Genomic DNA, 20,024 nt, shown 5'->3' with positions numbered 1-20,024 from the left:
TCACTAAGTTTTCCAGGTTTTCTATGAATGCCTTTGCAATATTGCCCGAGTGACAGAGAACTTTGTTTTATGTCGAGACAGGCTGACACCATGTCGCCCGATGCTGTCACTCTCTTGTAAGCATGTGAAAAATTAAAAAAAAAAAACTACTTAATCCAGTTTGAATAGCAAGGAGTAGCATTTATTTCATTCAAAAAGTAAACAGAAGGAAGGGGTTAGTAAAATGCACAGCGAATAAAATATCTTCGAAAAAACAATTGTAAAACCCATTGCAATTCGAGTTGAACATTCTCAAATAAAAAAACCAAGGAGATGCATACAGAATCAAATATTTTCGAATATGAGCTACTTCTATCAACTGACAGCAAGCTCATTGGTAGGAGGCCCGAAGTCTGTCACAAGCGAGATTCTCTCTCAACAGCTGGTAAGTCGACCTCAATTGTCCTGACATACTCTAAGCCTGCGCACAATGCCTCAGTGTTGCGTTTCACTGCTTTAAAGAGTCAATTTCAGTTTTGATGAGGGACACCTGCATCTAGGTGTTAGCCAACAATTTGTTTTTTTTTTAGGTCAAGCTCCTTCAAAGAAGCAAGTGGGGCTTCGCTTCCTTTCCCATTCATTCCTCAATGCATCAGTCCTTTCTGTTCTTGTCCTCCTTCTGCTGTCCATTCACCCCACACAACATTTGAAGCATCCTCTTGGTCAGTTATACAGTCGACATCCGACTTTTCTGACTCCCTAGGGGCTGCAGAAACGTCCGAAAAAATGAATGCATGTCTTTTACTACTCTTAAAGGCTCAAATTGCCACAGGCACATCTGAAAAAGCTCTGAAGCCCTGCCAGTACACCTATTCGGCATATTGGTGCTTGTACTGTAACAGGAGATGGCTGGTGCATGCCTGTATAACTAAGGAATAGATACTGTGTCCTGTAACAATTGCCTCTTCCAATGCTCGTTATGCTTCACTGCAATACACAAGGGCCACAAAGGCGGAGTCAGTGCCATTGCTGACCGCAGTGAATTCTCTTAATGAAAAACATGGCACAGAATGGCAAAAAGCTTAATAATGAGAAGAAAGGGGGTTAACCAAGCGGCCCAATTTTTATTAGTCATATCATGAGAAGCCAACAAACAAAGACACCAAGAAAAACATTGAGAAAATTACTTGTACTTAGTAATCGAATTAAAGAAATGATAAATTAATGGCAATGAAAGTGGATGAAAGAACAACTTGCCACAGGTAGGGAAAGATCCCACATCTTCGCATTACACGTGTGAGCAGTACAAGTAATTTCCCATATATGTTTTCCTTGGTGTCTTTGTTGGCTTCTCACGATAAGAAGCTTAATAGGGAGCCTCGAAGCAGCTAGGCCTAGCGTTGCCACAGTGGTGGCTACGGCTGCCAGCGGACCTACGGACAAGAGAAAATGGTGGCGGTGGTGGCTTTGATTAATGCCGTTTCGGACCTGTGGTCACGGCGAAAAGTCCAGAAAATCAGACGTAGAAGGATTCTTGTGGCTGAAATTCCATATGTTCTTATACATTCACTTTATGGGGTATGCGGTGGTGCCGCAAAGCCATCTGAATTATTGGGCAGACAACAGTCGATTGTTGACTGTACACTAGCAACTCCTCCAGCCGATGACACGGCACCAAGGACGATTCGTTTCGATTCCTCTCTGCTAATCAATCCAGCATTACCGCGACTTTCGTTTTTTTTTTTTTCAATAAATTTACAGCCAATTTTCCCTGATAGAAGCACAAATTCTCCGAGTTTTACCCTGAGTATTTCCACACTACTCAAAATCCCTGAGAATTCCGGTTTTCCCAGTTGGTAGACACCCCGATTCATAATACTCCCATTCTCTTACGAGACCAAAGCAAGAGGGCATTAGCACTAAAATGTAATGAACACTATGTAACTGTATTTTGACAGGCAGCATAAACAACAGTACCTATTCTGAAACAGAAAATAACAATGCTACTTCCATGCGAACAGGACAGCGGACTAATTTATGCACCACAAAGGATACACACACCTAGAAAGCAGCCAACTGGCTCTTTGCTATGAAAGAAAATAGTGAAAAAAAAAGAAAGAAACAGAAGACTAGTTACTAAACATACTTTCAATTTTTGAGGTGAAATCCCTAAAGGATTCTGTGTTAGTAATGGATGGGTCTAAACGATTCCATTTACTGATTGTCAAGGGAAAAAAAGAGTGCTTGAAGCAATCATTGTTATAAGAGTATTCTTTTAGAGTGTACGCATGTTTATTTATTTATTTAGTTACTTTCAGGGCCCAGAGGCACTAAAGAAAGGAGTGGGAGAAACATAACAAACAATTTGTGCAAATAACATTGCATTTAAGCAAAGGCATCTTGAATGGCGTTCTTGAAGTTAGTAGTGCACGTGATGGCGGCGATGGCAGTGAGATGGTTCCATTCCGTGCTTGTTGGAGGAATGAAAGAATCACTGTAAAGATTAGTCAAATAGCAAAGTACACAGTCGCCAGCAAAAAGCTTAATAGAGGAAAAAGTAATGCAGTCAGGGAGGTCGTTAATATACACAAGGAAAAGCACCTGTTTGTTTCTTAGTGTTCGAGGTTCTGCAAGAAAGATGTATTTGGATGCATGGATCCGGCTGTGCTTATGCAGGAGTTGGTGCAGAAACCTCAGACGTGCGAATTTTGCTCTTATCTCAAGCGTAGGTAGTGTGGAATATGCTAAAAGGTTATTGGGCGAGTCGGTTTGCTTGTACTTGTTATGAATGAACCTAATGGCCTTCTTTTGTACCCATTCAATTTTGGCTAAATTAGTTACAGTATTTCATTAGTTGTTAATAAATTCAACTTTGCCTGCCCTCTGCTCAGATGGAAACTCAAATGGTAGAGCGGCTGCCCCGGAAAGGCGGTGGTCCCGGCTTTTCTTTCGAAGCTTTAGGAATCCGTATGGGTTTCCTTTGTAGCACTTGGCTATGTTTGGGTGGAAGTCTCATTTTCCCTTTAATTATTTCTCTCCACCTTGCGGGTTTCTGCAGAACTATTACGTTAGTGACAGTATGCGGAAACCATACCGTGTTTGCATACTCTAAGATTGGGTGCACAAAAGTTGTGTAGGTTAATAGCTTAGTATGTGTTGGTGCGAATGGTAGGCACCTTCGTAGGAGAACCAGTTTACGTAAAGCCACTGCTACGAGATTGTTAATATGCTAATTCCATCTCAGATCTGAAGTCAAAGTGACACTTAGATACGTCTGCTGCGTAACTATCTGCAATGGTGTGTTGTTAATTATGTAAGTAAATTCAGATGATTCATTTTTTTTCCTTGTTATCGTTATACAGAATGTTCTTGATATGTTCACAGACATTTTCCACTGCTCGTGCCAGTGAGCTATTTTGTCTAGTGAAAGATTTAATGCCGAGTGATGATCACGATTGTTAATTTCCTTGTATACGATGCAATTGTCTGCAAAAAGCTAACTTTTGCGGTCTATGTTGGCGTGATGTCCTTTGTAAAAATAATGAATAATAATGGCCCCAGGATGGATCCTTGGGGGACACTTGAGTTAACTGAAGCTGTCCTTGATGATGCACCTTCGAAAACCACAAACTTTGTTCGGTCATTTAGAAAGTCTTTCACCCAATTCATAATTTCTCCATCCCCAATAACATTTTGTAGTATTGAAATTAGTTTGTTATGGCTCACCCGATGAAACGCTTTCGATAAATCAAGCAGAATTATGTCAGGTTAGCTACAATTGTTGATACTAAACGAAAGATCATGGACTACTTCGGTAAGCTGAGGTATGGTTGATAATCCTTTCCTGAAGCCGCGCTGATGGGAAGACAGAAGGGCGTTATTTTCTAAAAAAAAAGTTAAGTGATTTAAAATTATGTGCTCGAGTAACTTACATGATGTACTGGGGAGTGATATAGGTCAGAAATTACAGTGGGCTGCAGTATCTCCTGCTTTGTGGATTGGTATTACTGTAATTACTCGCCTAATGATCACACTCGCGTAATGATCGCACCCCTGAATTTTGTCATCAAAATTTGATTTTTTTCTTTCCCGTGTAATCATTGCACCTTGAACTTGTCGCAGCGATATGTCATGTGCCAAGGCAACGAAACTCACCTCCAACATTACATAGAGGACGGTGACCTCTTCCCGCACACCATGCTTGGCTTCAGGCCGGGACTTTCTGCGCAAGATGCATTCCTAATCCTAAAGGAAGAAGTTCTCAAGGGCATCCCGAAGGGAGTAGAAGACCTCCTGCTCGCACTCGACCTAAAAGAGGCCTTCGATAACATCTCTCATGAGGCCATTCTCAAGGGACTGAACGACATCAGCTGCGGGGAGCGCATCTTTAATTACGTTAAATTGTTCCTGACAGGCCGGACGGCAACCATCAGAATAGGCCAGACTCGATTGGATATGATCGACGTGCCGAACAAAGGAACACCGCAAGGGGCGATAGTCTTCCTGATTCTCTTCAACGCAGCTATACTAGCGCTGACCAAAGAGCTGCGGAAGATCCCCGACCTAGGTTACGCCCTGTACGCAGACGACATAACGCTCTGGGCCAAACAATGGCTCCCTAGCGTGAAAAGAGGCGACCTTTCAAAGAGGCCCCGACGGCCAAGGAGAGATTTGTGGCAGCGAGTGAGATGCATTGCGCGCCCGAAAAGTCCGAGGTGATCCGGGTGCACAGAGGAGGTATCTACAAGTCCCCTGGCCCTATCGACCTATATCTTGAGGGCCAGAAGATCACGGAAGGCAATAAGACTAGGATTCTGGGTTTTTGGATCCAGAGCAACCTGAAAGCCTCCCACACCATGCAAACCCTAAGGTCTGCCACCAACCAGATCTTGCGGATTATCAAACTAATTACAAGAAGCCGCAAGGGCATGCGAGAGGACATGCTTCGCATCGTCCAGGCTCTGGTGATCAGCAGAATAACGTATAGCATGCCGTATCACTACCACTCGCTAAACAAATGCAACCAAGAACAAGCCGATGCCATCATCAAAGGCGCGTACAAAACAATCCCTGGGTCTCCCTGTAACCACCTCAAATGAGAAGTTAGTGGCCCTCGGGATCCACAACACCTTCGCTGAGCTGACGGACACAGTTATGGCTTCGCTAAGGGCCAGACTACAGAACACGGCGGCGGGCAGAGCCATCTTCCAACCAACCGGAACGGCAACGGAGCACCATGCCCTCGATGGGCAATGATCACTCCTATCTGAGGTCAGAGGCAAGATCAAGGCAAACCCGATACCAAAGCACATGAGTCATGAACTCCATGAAGGACGACGCAAGGCTCGCATCGACAGACAGTGCCAACAATTCAAGGGCGACCCGTACGTAGCGTACGTGGACGTGGCGGCGTACCCTGTAGGGGGCCTCTTCGCAGTAGCCGCCGTGAACGGGAGAGAAAACTCCTTGACCCTCGCGGCCTCCATAAGGGCAGAGACCCCAGCTACGGCTGAGACCATAGCCGCGGCGCTGGTAATAAAGCAAGAAGACAGGGTAGGCAGGGAAGTTCACGTAGTTACCCACTTGCAATTGGCCTGCCGTAACTTAACCAATGGACGAACACCGCTGCTGGCGGCTCAGATTCTAGGCCCGAGGCTGCAAGAATATCATCAAATCACGTGGACGCCGGTCCATGCAGGTCTGGAGGGGAACAAAAGGGCGAACGCCCTAGCTTGAGTGCTAATCAACCGAGCGGGGCAAGGCCAATCGTCTCATCAATCCCCACCCTTTACCTTCATGCCCCTGCCTTCCAATTACTGCGACCGACTCGAGATCCAGCGACTCAACCGCACAATTTATCCTCCCCCTCACAGAAAGCTCAGCACTGAAGATGCAGCAGCTCTCCGACTTATTCAGACAAACACATTTCCAAACCTACACAGAGACAGTAAAATGCTCCAACATACATATCGCGGCATCTGCCCCTGATGCGGCGACACAGGCCCTACACTCTTTCACATCTCGTGGGGGTGCGGGGGCAAACCTCAACACTTAAAGACGCCTAGCACGTCATTTGAGCAGTGGGAGGTACAGCTGACCGGCGATACCCTGGCGGGACAAGAAGCTCTCGTCCAGCAAGTACGTTGAGCAACCATGGCCAGTGGAGTCCTGGAATGAGGACACCACCCACTCGACCTCAAGAGCAACCACCTCGATGGTCCGAATAAATGTTTTCTCTCTCTCTCTAGCTAATGATGATCGTGCTTACCATCTGTCGAATGCTATGCGAACGACTTTTGAAGACATACCAAGCAGTCAGCGCGCACCCAACATTCTTAAGCAGATGCCCCATTTCATTCCTTTCATCACTTTCCACACTTCCATGAAAAAAAAAAAAGCTACAACCAAACTTGCCTCGGCTTTATTATTTGTAGGCTTCATAATGGTTTGGTCAACAACAACAACATAAAGGGCGCCTTTTGATTCTTCTCATCTGCACTCGTGGGCACGCAACAAATTGCGAGTGGCTACAATAGTGGCCGCATTTACACTGATACGTGCACCCCATTCATACGCTGACGCTTGTAACGCAGCTAAGATATTCGCCCACCCATTTTTGTGCTTACAGAGTGACATCAAGGCCTTCATGACACTTAGGGAGTCTGTATATATATAACTGCTTTTTGGAGTTTTTATTTCCTTATATGCTTCACAGCTGACAATACTGCATAGGCCTCAGCCATAAAGATGCATGTTTCCGGATGCAGTACATAGGATTTTGAGAAGGATGGACTGACGGCTGCATAGGATACCCCGGCATGTGACCTCCATGCGTCTGTGTAGAACTCCGTGCAGGAGTGCTTGTACAGGAGTTCTAGGAAATCCATTCGGATTTTAATCTCTGGAGCATGCTTTGTAACTTCTAGAAAAGATCTATCACATTCTATTAAATGCCACTGCCAAGGTGGCAGCAGCTTAGCTGGAAGCATTAAGCGATGTTCGAGGAGTGGGACTTCCATTTCAACGCTAAGCTCCCTCACACGCAGTGAAAAAGGCCGTCTTACAGAGAGATGATTACAAAAGAGTATTACAAGGTATCAGAACATGAATGTTGATGATTAGAGTGAACTTTAAGAAAATATGTTAGGCTGATATATGTTCTCTGCCGATGGAGCGACCACTCATTTGATTCTACATATAAACTTTCAATAGGACTTGTTCTGAAAGCGCCAGTGGCCAGGCGGATACCTAGATGGTGGACGGGATCTAGCATCTTTAGCGCGCTTGGGGCGATAGAGTGATAGATCATGGCACCATAGTCCAATTATGATCGAATGAGGCTTTTGTAAAGACTCATTAAACACTTCCTGGCATATACTGGGATCTCGAACCAGCTCTCTCTTTCTTGAGAAAAGGTTACAGGAACTTTTCTGGGGGTTAAGCTTGAATACATTTTCTTCTGCCCATTTAGACACTTTGTTTAGGCCTTGCTGTACCTGTTGTTCACAAACTGCGAAGTTACAATTTTGAAGCCGAACTGTGCATTGTCTACACAGACAGAATACATAATTGTTGGAGGTAGCGATGCACGGAGCGAAGTCATCTTAACAATGAAGTGCATGCAGCTGAGCACGCCTGCTTGAGGTACACCAGTTTCTTCTATAAGTGGACGGGACAATATATTGCCGATTCTGACTCGGAAAGTATGGTGGGACAGGTAGATTTCTATAGTGTTGAGCATATTTCCATGAATGCCCATGTGCAATAGGTCTCATAATATACCATATAGACATGTCGTGTCATATGCCTTTTCCATATCAAGGAATATAGAGAAGTACTACTTGTGCACAAGTGCATCGTGAATGTTTTTTTTCGATGCACATGAGATGGTCGGTTATAGATTGGCCTTCCCTAAAGTCATATTGAAATGGGTCAAGAATTTTGCTGGTCTCTAGGAAACCTATGAGACGGCGATTGATCATTTTCTCAAAAAGGTCGCAAAGGCAGCTTGTAAGCGCTGTAGGACGGTAGCTGGTCAGCAATGGAGTATCTTTACCGTGCCTCAAGACTGGGATCACAACAGCTTCTTTCCATTTAGATAGTAGATACCCAGCAGCCCAGATAGTATTGAAAAGTGTGAGTAGCGTGATTTGTATGTCAGAGTGCAGGTGCTTAAGCATATGGTACATGATTCTATCGGGGCCCGGTGCAGAACTCTGACATGCTGATACGGAAGCTTTATGTTCGGCAATGTTAAAAGGACGGTTATAAGGATTGTTTGGGCTACACTTCCGATTCAGTGGCTTAAGTTCTTCTATTGCTTTATATTTCAGAAAGTTCTCCGAATAGTGAGTGGAGCTACACATGCTGTCAAAGTGTTCACCGAGAGCGTCAGCCTGGTCTTCCAACTTGTTTCCTTCCTTTATCAACCAGAGGCAATGGATGGATTGGTTGTCCCTTAAGCCTCCTTAGCCCATTCAATACTTTTTGCCTTCAGTGTGTACGAGTTAATGCAGGACAAGAACCTCTCCCCGCTTGCCTACTTAGTTTGCCGTGACATTCGCCTTCCCTGTGATTTATTGTTTTTAATTTCTATCAAATTTTCTGCAGTTGGGGATCGATGAAGTATGCCCCACACTATATTTTGCTTTTCCCGCGCCTCCTTACATTCATCATTCCACCATGAAACTCGTCTTTTGGATGAGCTACCGCTTGATTGTGGAATGAAGTAATTTGCTGCCTTAATGATGAAAGTAGTAAACTACGCTACCGCGTCGTCAATACTAAAATCGGTGATAAAATGTCGGGATAGGTAGGTAGATTCTTTAAATTGATCCCAGTGGGCAGAAGCTAGCTTCCACTGAGGCCCATGTGGAGGACATTCATGTTGTTGAATGAAGTTTAAAATTACAGGAAAATGATCACTTCCATAAGGATTTTTAATAACGCTCCACTCTAAGTAAGGGATAAGAGCTGCCTAGGCAATAGATAGGTCTATAGAAGAATGAGAATTGTGAAACATATTATAATAGGCTGGTTCATTTTTATTGAACAGGCATGTACTGGTGTTTACTCAGAAGTTTTCGACCATTAATCGACCTCTCGCGTCACATCGCGAGTCTCCCCATACTGTGCTGTGAGCGTTAAAATCACCCACGAGTATGTAAGGCTCAGGAAGCTGAGCAATGAGGTTATACAACTCTGTTTTTTCTATGTGACGATTCGGGGGTATATAAATGGAACACACAGTCACCAATTTATTGAAAAGAGTTGTTCGAACTGACACTGCCCCGAGGGGCGTCTGAAGGGCCACATGTTGACAAGCTACAGACTTGTCGGCAACTATTGCTACATTACTGGACGACACAGCAGCGTTGTCTTGGGTCTTTCCGGAAAATAGCATATTGCCAGAGAAAGTTTGTTTGTGTAGATTTAAGAGGTGTCTCCTGAACACACAGCAACTTTCGATTATGTTTGTGTAGGAGTTCTGTAATATCGTCGAGGTTATGAAGAAGTCCTCTAACATTCCATTGTAGTATTTGTGTCGCCATTATGACAAATGTGTTTAGTGCTGTGTGTTTAAGAAATGAAGATTAGCTCACGGGCCCTTTCCAAGCGCCGTGATGTGAAGTTTGTCTTTTCTGGAGCGATTGTGAGCATCTCGCCACTCCTTGGGCGCTGGTGGCATCGTCTGGCTGGTGTTACGATCGGCCTGCGGGGGCTGGCGATCTTCGGAGGAGTGACCTCCGAACCCTTCCCAGCCCGCTGCGATGATTCGCTTTGTGAAGACAACAATGTGCCTTGTCAACAGCCCGACTGCACCAGCATGTCTAGCCATGTTCGTTGGGCCGAGTATTGTTAGTTGATTCGCTGCACCTTTACGGTTTGCTTGGAGCAAGATAACTCCTGGAAGGGAATGTTTTGCAGTGCTTTCCCACGGGCCCCAGAGGTCGTCACAGTCATTGGACAAACACGGCAGCCACTGACTGCGGGGTCAGCTCTGGGATCAAGACGCGCCTGCTCGGGTCAAGACCTCTCGAGAACCCTCTCACCTCGGTGTGTTCAGTGCAACCCAAAGTGCGGAAGTGAGTGTGTGAACCCTCTCCATCAAAGGCGGGTCGACGACAATGACTTTGGATGCTCCCATTGGTCGAAGGTTTTCCCTCATCTAGGGATCCCGCTCAGTCGTTTCAGTCGTTTCCCGCTCTTTGGTGTGCATTCTCTATCAGTCATGCTAGACTGATGAACTGTAACGTTCTCCACCCTTCATGTAGGTTTTGTAAACAAATCCCATACTCCTCATTCTCGATGAGAACAAGTCCCTCCATTCAACAACGTCCTTAGCGTGGATGAGTCGGACGACGGTATGGGCCAGCTGCCATCTATTTCATGCCTGACCCCAACTCTTACACTGGTTGTTGTGTCCATTGCCTCTTGCGAGGCGCTGGACGCACGCTCTTCCGAGTGCTGCGTTTGATGTGAAGGCCTCGACACATCGGATGAGACCTTTGAGGCCACCGGCCCGGAGGTTGATGATCCCTTCTTCTGGGGGTGGCGGAACAGCTATGTAGCTGCCGGGGGGCTGGATGGCATCACCGCCGGCTCACTGCGTGTGGGCCGGACAGCCGCCGGAAGCCGTTGTGTCGCTGCTCCCTGACGCCTCACATTGGTAAAGGTAGGTAAGATACCTGCTTGCATGCCTCCTTAAAAGTTATGCTTTTCTTTACTTTAATTGTTACTATTTTCTTTTCTTTTTTCCATGATGGGCACGACTGCGAGTATGAGGCGTGCTCCCCGTCACAGTTTACACAGTGGAGAGAGTTCTCGCAAGATTCAGAGGTGTGTTCATGCATTTAGCACAAGTTTGACGGCCTTGGCAGCTCTGTGAACTATGGCCACAATGCCGGTTTTTCAAACATCTGAGGGGATTTGGCACGTATGGCCTAACACGGAGCCTGATGTACCCAGCCTCGATGGACTCGGGCAGAATACTTGAACTGAATGTAAGTACCAGCTGCTTGGTCTGGATTTTCTTGCTGTCACGCCTCATCTTAATTTGTTTAACACTGATGACGTTCTGCCCACTGAAGCCCTCCAAGAGTTCAGCTTCAGTTAGCTCCAAAAGATCATCATCCGAGACAATGCCACGGGAGGTATTCATAGTACGGTGTGGGATTACTGTTACTTGGGCATCCACAAATGATACTAGATATAGCAGTTTTTCATACTGTTTCTGGTTGCGAAGCTTTAAGAGCAGATCACCACTTGCCATCCTCAATGCTTTATAACCTGTACCAAAAACTTCGAAGAGACTTCGAAACAAGGAATGGTGAAATTGTTCGCACTGGTTTGTCTGGTTTTTCAGAATGAATGACATGGAAACGGAGGAAAGAATCTTTTTGGCAACCAAAATACTGGATGACTTCATCGGTGTGCCCTTTTTTCTGAGGGCAATCAGGGAGTGGGGGAAAAGAACTAGCCATAGATGAATGCTTAGTTTTCAGCAGTAACACCAGTCACCCACCGTCGAGCCCTACAAGAGGACGCTGCAGGGCCTCTAAAAACAGGTCCTGCAAAGGCCAGCTGTACGTTACCACTATAACCTAGGTAGGCTACTCACACAAGGTTAACCATCGCTGCCTAGAAAACCGAAAGTAATGTAGAAGAGAGGAGAAGACAGGAACGATTAAAAGTGAGTGAGAAAGATAAGATTGGAAAGGAGGATAGAAAAAGGGAACTAACGTCTACATGAAGCCATGGCCAAAGGGGTGTGTTGCCTCTGCTGAGAGGCCTTAAAGGTCCAAACTCTCAGCATCGGCTCAACCCCCAGGATCCCCTTTTCCCTGGACACGGCTGGGAGGGTCCAGCCGTGTCCAGGAGGTCCCAGGTGGGACCCCCTTTCCAGGTGGGACCCTCCCATGGGGGTGGGAGGGTCCCACCCCCATGTGCTCGGGTACATGGTGGCGCAACTCACCAAATGCCTGCTGATGCAGACGCCCCTGCGAGGGAGCGAATACATTTGCCATAACGTTTCCTCACCTGCACAAGGAAGACAAAGCGGTTAGGGAACCACATGGTGAAGGTGCTGCCGTGCCCTATGGCCATCGCACTCCTGAGAGGCGAACTTATACGTGGCTCCAGTAGGGGCGAGCGTGGGCAGCCGCATGCGCAGAGATCCGAGTGTGTTGACAATGACTGATAGCATTGATTGTCGAAAAGATCCATGCTATCTTTGGCACATGGCTGTTCGTTGCATTTTGTCCTTTCGGATCGGTGACAGAAAATGGCTTTCCAGTAATGCCAGTGCATGACCATGTCGTATACCAAGTAGAAACTGCACAAGGAAGACGAAGTGGTTAGGGAACCGCATGCTGAAGGTGCTGCCGTGCCCTGTACGACAGGTAAGGCTTTCGCCTTAATAATTTCAAGGTAATGAGGCATGTGTCGGTTTACAATTTTCTCAAAGAGTTTGCAGAAACAGCATATCAACGCTATAGGCCTGTAACTGCTGGCCAGAGACGGCTCCTTGCCCTTTATGAGAATTGCATTATGATTTTTTCCAAGAGGATGGGATGTACTCGGTAGACCACAGGGCGTTAAAAAGTGATAGGAATTTTTTGTGGGTTTAAGGGGTTTAACTGTCTGATCATGTCATAAAGTATTCATTCGGTTCCTGGAGCCGAATTGGCTACAGCAGTTCACTGAAGCCTGAAATTTTGCTGTGTTGAATGGATGATTGTATGGCTCAGCGTGTGTGCTTTTGCAATCCAGAGGCAGTCATTCTGCTTGTCACTGATATCTTAGGAATGTGTCAGAGTAGTAGGAAGAACTAAAAATATATTGTGCACCTAGAGTTGTTCTTTGAGTGTGTCTCCCTGGGTATTTACCAAAGGTAGAGGCTGAGATTGGTCTTGTAATTTGTTGACTGTTCCAGGCTTTCTTTTCGTCTGTATGAGAATTCGTACTAGAGATGTATTTTTGCCAGCTGTGCCTTTTGGCGTGGCAGTGCATTCTTCTACCATTAGAATTTATCCTCTTAAAGGTGATGAGGTTCTCTGTAGTTGTTGAGTTACGAAGGTAACTCCAAGCCTTGTTTGGTTTCTGCACATTTCCCTGCACTCGTCATTCCACCAGAGAACACGTTTTGAAGGCGACCCATTTCTTTTGGGATACCTATTGATGCTGCATCAACTACAAATGCTGTTAAGTATCCATCTGCCAATGCATTATCAATATTAAGTATACAGATATCATCTCAGGTCAAGTACGTGAGCTTTCTGTATCGCTTCCAGTCGACCTTCCACCTAGGAGCAGGAGGAGAGCATTCATCCAGTTTTGTACAGATTAAAACAACTGGGAAGTGGTCAATTTCATATGGGTTCCTAATAACGCTCCACTCCAGATATGAAAGAAGTGCACTAGACGCTACGGTTAGATCCATCAAGGAAAAGGTTTTGTCTGCAAGGCCGTGGAAGGTCAGTTCCTTCTTGTTGATTAAGAATTGGTACCTGAGAAGAACAGAAAATTTTCTATTAAAACCCTCTTGCATCACAACTAGAGTCTCCAAACAGGGTGCTATGCACATTGAAATCTCCAGCAACTATATAGGGTTCAGGAAGCTTATCAATAAAATTCTGGAAGGCAGTTCTCAATTGTTGAGACTAAGAGGGATACATAAGGAACTAATCGTGACTAACTTATCAAACAGCACAGCTTGGACTGCAACTGCCTCAAGGAGCATTTGGAATTGTAATTGCTGGGAGGCAATTTCCTTATCTACTATTATTGCAACACCACCGGACGACCAACAGCATTGTTGCAGTCTTTGCAGTAAATGGCAAATTGTAGGAGAAAGTTTGTGTGGGTAGATTTAAGGTGTGTCTCTTGAACACACAGCACCTTCAGATTAAACTTATGTACAAGTTCATTAACATCAACAAGGTGACGGAGAAGATCCCCAACATTCCATTGTATATTTCAGCACACATGTTAAGAAAGGTGTTTGTGCTGTGTGTCTAAGAGATGAAGGTTAGGGTAGCTTGTATACAGGGCCTTTTTCGGGCCCCGTAATGCAGTGCTTTTCTCTCATGCCACGGTGCTGAGACTTGCAGCGGTCCTTCAGTGCTAGCCGTGCTGTCTGGCTAACAGTAATGCCTGTTGCCTTTTGCGAGGCACTTGGCATCTGCTATTGTGAGTGGCTCGTTTGCCATGAAGGCCTCTTCTCAAGAGACAAAGCCTTTGAGCCCACCAACCCTTAGTTTGATGGGCCATCCTTCATGGACAGCTAAGCAGCGTTGGCTGCTGCTGCCAAGAGGGTTGGTTGCACAGGCGCGGCCAGACTCTATATGGGCCGGGCAGGTGCCGGAGTCTGTTGCCACATGGGCCCCTTGCGGACTGCATCAGCATACCCTGTGGTATGAAGAAAGGATATGCACTTTTGCGCTTCCTGGAAATAGATGTTCTCTTTTACTTTTCACGTGACAATGTCCGTCTTTTTTCCACGTAAGGCAGGATCGAGAATATGCTGCATGGCCACTGTCACAGTTTGGACAGTGAAGCGCGCCAGTACAAATGTCATAACTGTGTTTATGGTCACCATGTATTGCACATGCCAGTTGGCCTTAGCAGCTCTTTGAGCCATGGCCAAACCTTAGGCACTTGAAGCACCTACATGGGTTCAGGATATATGGTCTTACTTGGATTTTAGTATATCCTGTTTTGAGGGTCTCAGAGAATACTAGAGCCCATTGTAAGGATCAGCAGCTCTGTGGCAATTTCATTGTTGTCTCGTTGAATCTTTATTCGTTGTACTTGAGTTATGTTCTGTTCTTTCCAGCCCTCTAGGAGCTTTTCCTCGGTCAAGTTCAAGAAATTTTCAACAGAGATTACTCCTTTGAACGTGTTCATTGATTGGTGTGGGGTCACCGTGATTTGTACATCACCAAATGTTACGAGACTGAGAGTTTTTCGTGTTGATGCTGGTTGCGAACCTCAAGGAGAAGGCCGCTGGCCATTTTTGTCACCTTGTAGCATGGACCTAGTGTGGTGATTAGACATTTGGCGACAGTGAAGGGTGAAATCATTCTGACGTTCTTTTCAGGGTTATGACTATGAATAACATCAAATCATGCGAAGGTTTTATTGCGCTGGCTAAAGCACTACAACATTTCTTTGGTGTGTCACCCTCAGGCAGAGGGAGGGGCGAACAATAAAGCCATGAATACTTACTTAATTTCCGCAGCTATGCCAGCCACCCACCACCACCAAGCCCAACAAGGGAATGCTACGAGACCCAAAGGAAACATAGATGCCAGCTGTACATAGCTACTATAACCTAATATACCCTAGGCTGGATAAACTATATCAGGTTAACCCTTACTGCCTGGAAGATTTGAAGTAAAACAAAGTGAACACAGGAGAGATGTGAAGTGAGAGAGAAAAAGAGAGACGAAGACAGGAAAAGGCAAATTCCAATTTCTCCAAGATAAGTCAGTCTGGGGTCTGCGTGGCGTCGAGGCCAAAGGGGTAGGTTGCCTCCCTCAAGGGGCCTTAAAGGTCCTAACATCCGGCATTGGCTCAACCCCCAGGATCCCATTTTCTGCAGACACGGCTTAGCCATGCATGACTAAAGGCAGAAGGGTCCAACCCTTATGTGTGCTCGGGTCTGTGGTGTCGCAATGCACCAAACGCCTGCTGATACAGACACCCCCGCAGGTATCGAGTAGGAATGGAACAGGGACGCAGCTGCCCTTAAACTATGCCTTGTATGGATGCGTGCCACAGTTTGATAACACGTGGCTTCTAGGAAAGAGCCGGGATACATTGACTCGATAACTGCTAGATTAATTAATTAAATCCCGAGTTTTACATGCCAAAACCACGATCTGATTCTGGGATTCCTTAATGTGCACCCAATGCATGGTACACAGTATTTTTGCATTTTGAGCCCACCAAGATGCAGCCGCAGCTGCTGGGATTTGATCCTGTGACCTCATACTTAGCAATGCGCCATAGCCACTAAGCAACCATGGCGGGTAATTGCAAGAAGCCTTTTACATAAATAAACAAAGTGACTCTTGCATTAGTATTCTGTCGGTTTCACTTGACAAAAAGAGCGTCAAATTTTAGATTCGGTTTGCTGATAACTTTTCTGGCTTGTGATAACTTGTCTTGTGATTTCAACTATTTTGACAGCATTCCTACAAGTTCGGCAAATGTAATGCTTGTGCGCATTTATGTTCTGTGCCTACATATTCATGGAATAAAATTAGTTGCGAGTGAGGTGCTTTCTCTGTCTCCTTTTGCTTCTTCTGTTGGTTTTTAACCTTGTGCCACATAGCCTTCATAATCTATGCACTAACTAGCCCAACATCATACTCTGCTGAATTTCTTTTGCTTCCTTTTTTTCTTGGGGAGGATGGTACACTTCCAGTGGTGGTGATCAGCAGTCAATGATTTAACCAAGTCACTTACCCTAATTGGCAATGTGCTGCAGGCTGTGCATCTTATATAGGAGCATATGTGCTTGTGTTCTTGACTCCCAGTCATGAAATGGGTCTCCCTCGAGATGAAGGGTTTATGACTGAAATTTCAGCTTTTTTAGTGTCATGAACCACCTTTGATATGAACTAGGGTGGTTGCTTGGGCTAGTTGGTAATTCATGATCAAAAATAACGTACAGCGCAAAGGACAAGGACAGCGATAGACGACATACACAGCGCTGTTTATACGCACGACATACGCAGCGCTGTGTATGTCGTCTATCGCTGTCCTTGTCCTTTGCGCTGTAAGTTATTTTTGATCACCTTTGATAGTTTGCAGACAGGAACATCAGTGCAATATCTACGCACCTCACCTGCAATGTCCAAAGCAGGTGAGGGGCCACACGAAAAAAAAAAAAAGAACTTACCACTGGTGGGAGCCTAATCCAAACCTCCACATTATGCATGTGTTGCACTACCAATTGTCTTACAGCGGCGGCTGTTCCCACGTCCACATTCTTGGCTAGTTATGTGTATGAGATATAACCATGGCCGTGTTAGAAAGCAGTACCCAAGGCCGTGGCATTGAACATCCTTTTGACTGATGGTGTCAAATAGTACAGAACAGCCGCTGCCATGGCACAATTAGTAGTGCAACACATGCGAAATGCGGAGGTTTGGGTTAGGCTTTCATTTTAATGTATTAGCATCCTTAGTCTACCGTATTATCCAGTCTATAACTTGCATCTTTAGATAAGTTGCAGCGCCCTCAAAACAGCAATATTTAAGAAAAAGAAATGTATATTGGTCATACAGGCGTATAAGATGCATCTTTTCATTCCGTAAGCGATAAAAAAAAAAAAGGTGATTTTTCCCTTTGTGAACGCGGGTCACACACAAGCAATGATATGGACAATCCAGGCACATTTCTGCAGTCATGTTTGGCGCGATGTTCCGTATACAGTCCGAGGACGATAACATCATTCCTGCGTGCCATATGCTGTATGTGTGAGTGAAAGCATGCGATGGTGAGCTGAATCGTGCACAAGAGAGGAAAGCGAGAAGGCAGCACAGGAGGGAGGGAGATGGCGGCTTGTACTCTGGTAGCAACTCCGTAGTTTACAGAGCAGCGCTTGTCGTATCTTGAAATTGATCTGCAGATGCGACGACTTCGGAGTCAGTCGACTCGCGGCTGGCCTGCCGCTGCTTGTGTTGCTGCTCCGTCCTTATCGCACAATGCTCGGCAACTTGATCACGAGAAGAACCTGGTACCTTCATAGCGCACATACAACCTGTAACAACTGCCAGAGGAAGTCAACCTAGCGTGTTTCACATAGCCATAGCATCCAATCCAATTTTGACCACAGTTATATTAAAATATATATATATATATACATACACAAGTCACACCTCCTACAAGATGCACTGCTGAAAAATTAAGAAAAGAACTGCGACTTATAGACCTTCTCATCAGGTGAGGTGAAAAGGGCGCGCAGCATGCCTTTCCTCCTCTCTGGCTTGTGCGATCCGGTGCAGCACTGCTTGAAAGTATTGCTGTCGTGTGCTGCGGAATGATTTCGAAAAGGTCTAGGTCATTCTTTCTGAAATTTACACAATGTCCATTCATATAAGATTGTCAGGGAAGCCTTTTGATGCATCGGTAGCTTTAGTACGCGGAAATGTCTCTTGGGGGTGCAAACATGTGACGTGCATTATCAGCCGTGGTGTGCGTATGTGTTATGAGCTATTCTGCTTATATCGGTTTTATTTCAATGAAGAGAACCAGTGTCTCTGTATTACCAGCATGAAATGGTAAATCTGCTCACTATCTGATCGCTTGTCATAGGAACTAAAACATAAGAGCGCATGCTCCTGTACGTACGGCCAACCTATGGCAACTAGGAAACATTTAAGCGGCAGGCGCTATCAAATATTTGTGATATGCTGGCATCGTTCTCACGCATTTCAAGTCTAGTAGGCTTGAAATCACTACATGTCTATGCTAGGCTTCCTGCATGAGGCTGATGGTGCTGCTCAACACGGCTATCACTGCGGTTGGTGAACGAGCATGATACATATATAAGCTATATGTGCTTCGGCATTGCCTTTTTGACCTGTAAAGCCATAATATATGAGAGGGATCACATAAAGAGAATATGATGGCTATTTTTTAGGACAAAATCTCCGTAATAGATGTGAGTGCGTTGTAGAGAAAGGAACGAACACAACCGAAAAAAAATTTCGGTTATTAACCTCTTTCTCGAAAAAGATAGAGAAAACGGGCTAACGCCGCAACACGACCTCGCACAGTCACGCAGCACAATGTTTATAAATCTATAAACAATGATACCGTATGCTCGGACCATCACAATATAGAACAAAGACATCTGTAATCCAGTACCTATCACTGCTTCACTGCTATCACTGCACTCAATGCGCAGTTCGAAAACGGTCGCTTTGCTGGACAAGCTTAATTCACACTGTAAGGTATGGTGTTAGTATTAACCAAAACTATTTTATTCATGGGTTCAAACCTGATCCACAGAACCAAGTAGTCACGCAATGTAATCTGCAGCTAACAGTTTGAACACTTGTCAAAGTATACCAGCACAGCTCCTATCGTAGCAGAATGGTAACCACACTGTTACGATCATCGCATATGTTTCATGGCTCTTAAACCGCACCTTAGAACCAAATAAGAATACTGCTATAAGGTGACATTCGTGAACGGAACATTTAGAAATACACAATTGATCTCCGAGGCTGATTGTAGGCTCAAATATGTGCGCACACATCGCACTGCATGCTCCGTCTGCCTCAACGCCAGCAAGAACTCCACCCATGCCGACCTAAACCACTTCAGCACGTCTCGCAGAACCTTCACCATGTAGAAGACACACGTCATATTAAATAGACCGCACGAGTGTGAAAACAAACGCCAGAAACTACGACCGAGCGTATACCTGCCATGCAAGACGGAGCGCTCACCCAAGCCAGCATGCCGACTGCCCATAGATAGCGCCACTGCACAGCAACATGGTGGCACCCACGAAAAAACGGTGTATACACTGGAAAACACGGTACTTAACGCACTTTTCCAGGGCCCAACTATTTATGTTTGCACCTAACTATGTATGCTTTATCTAACCGTCTACCGCCTACGTGCGCCACTGGATAGTCACTCGATAGAAGTCACTGGATAGTCACTGGATAGCCACTAGATAAAAGATGAGAAGCGTGGCAAGCCACACTTCTCATCTTGAAGGCCACATGCGAACTTCTTGACTGCATCACTAGATGGTGCAATGAGCCCAGAAAAAAGTGAAAGAGAAGAGCCCAGTTGCCGCATGACACATTTCTCAGCGGTCTCGCGTACTGGCATGCAAGCATTTCGAATGCCACGCGCAAGATTCGTGTCGGCAGCACTAGATGGCACCGAGTGTTCTTAGGGAAGCATGAAAGTGAAGTCCTGCTGCAGTATATGCCTCCTACATAACATGTTTCGACGGTGGCAATACTTTGTGTCGCTATATTGATTCAATGCTAACACACTGCCATCAACAG

At 45.5% G+C, this 20,024-nt stretch overlaps 1 protein-coding gene across 4 annotated transcripts in view; it reads right to left on the bottom strand.

Moving 5' to 3' along the window:
• Vps8 (vacuolar protein sorting 8) overlaps positions 1 to 20,024 on the bottom strand; it is a 962,017-nt gene that overhangs the window by 132,025 nt on the left and 809,968 nt on the right. The window lies entirely within an intron of this gene.

The sequence above is a fragment of the Dermacentor albipictus genome, chromosome 1 (genome assembly GCF_038994185.2).
Source record: "Dermacentor albipictus isolate Rhodes 1998 colony chromosome 1, USDA_Dalb.pri_finalv2, whole genome shotgun sequence".
NCBI classification, from domain to species: Eukaryota; Metazoa; Arthropoda; class Arachnida; order Ixodida; family Ixodidae; genus Dermacentor; species Dermacentor albipictus.
Note: the sequence above shows the minus strand (reverse complement) of the source record. Positions and strands in the feature narration are given on the sequence as shown.